Genomic DNA, 956 nt, shown 5'->3' with positions numbered 1-956 from the left:
CCACTGTTGGAAACATCTAGCAAGTTTATCACATAAGTGTCCATGCAGGCTAGTTTCAATAAGGGCTGCACGTCACAGAAATAGTGGTCAATCACATTTGGGCCACAGAAAGGCAATCTCAAAGCCAGGAGAAGTTGTGCTGAGGCGTGGATACAGGATCCCACCCAGCTTAGAATCACCAGCACACGGCAGACATGGTGGCTCATGATGGTTGTGTATCACAAGGGTTTACAAATGGCTACATAGCGATCAAAAGCCATGAGGATGAGCACAAAGACTCCCATGCACCCAAAGAAGTGGGATGCAAAGACCTGAGTCATGCATTCACTGTAGGAAATGGTCTTCTTCTGAGAAAGGGCATCCACAATCAATCTGGGGGCTGTGGTTGTAGAGAGGCAGGCATCAGCAAAGGACAGATAGAATAGGAAGAAGTACATAGGACTACCAAGGGTCCTGCTTGTTTTAATAGTCACTACAATAAGAAAGTTCCCCAACAGTGTGGCAAGGTAAAACATCAAGAAGACCCCAAATATTGCTTTCTGCTTTCCTGCATCCTGTGTCAACCCAAACAGAATGAATTCAGTCACACTGCTATTCAATGCCATGCTAGTGACTCCAGGTAAAATGTTTAATCTGCAAAGAGAAGAAAAGAAGTGGTTTCAGGGGAAGGCCAGTGGACTGATCTCTGAATTCCTTCTTTTTGTTCCATGTTATGTTATCTCCAGCTGCTTTTCATCCTCTATTAATTTTTGTGAATCTGCAGAAGTTCAAGCCTCTCCCAGATCCATCTGTTGATTCAGAAATTAACTGCATTTCATTAAAGCCTTTGCATTTGAGGAATAAACATTAAATGTCTTTTAAAAATTTTGATTCCTACCAAGATTAAGCATAGCAGAATTTGTACTTTCCTTGGGCAAGGGACTTAACTGCCTTGGAATTTAGCCTTCATATGAAAC

The 956-nt window shown here is 42.4% G+C and overlaps 1 pseudogene; it reads right to left on the bottom strand.

Moving 5' to 3' along the window:
- Positions 1–5: 5 nt before the first annotated feature.
- On the bottom strand, positions 6–605 carry LOC132009162 (olfactory receptor 4C11-like; annotated as a pseudogene).
- Between the last annotated feature and the right edge of the window lie 351 nt (positions 606–956).

Source organism: Mustela nigripes, unplaced genomic scaffold (assembly GCF_022355385.1).
Source record: "Mustela nigripes isolate SB6536 unplaced genomic scaffold, MUSNIG.SB6536 HiC_scaffold_5988, whole genome shotgun sequence".
In the NCBI taxonomy this organism is placed as follows: Eukaryota; Metazoa; Chordata; class Mammalia; order Carnivora; family Mustelidae; genus Mustela; species Mustela nigripes.
Note: the sequence above shows the minus strand (reverse complement) of the source record. Positions and strands in the feature narration are given on the sequence as shown.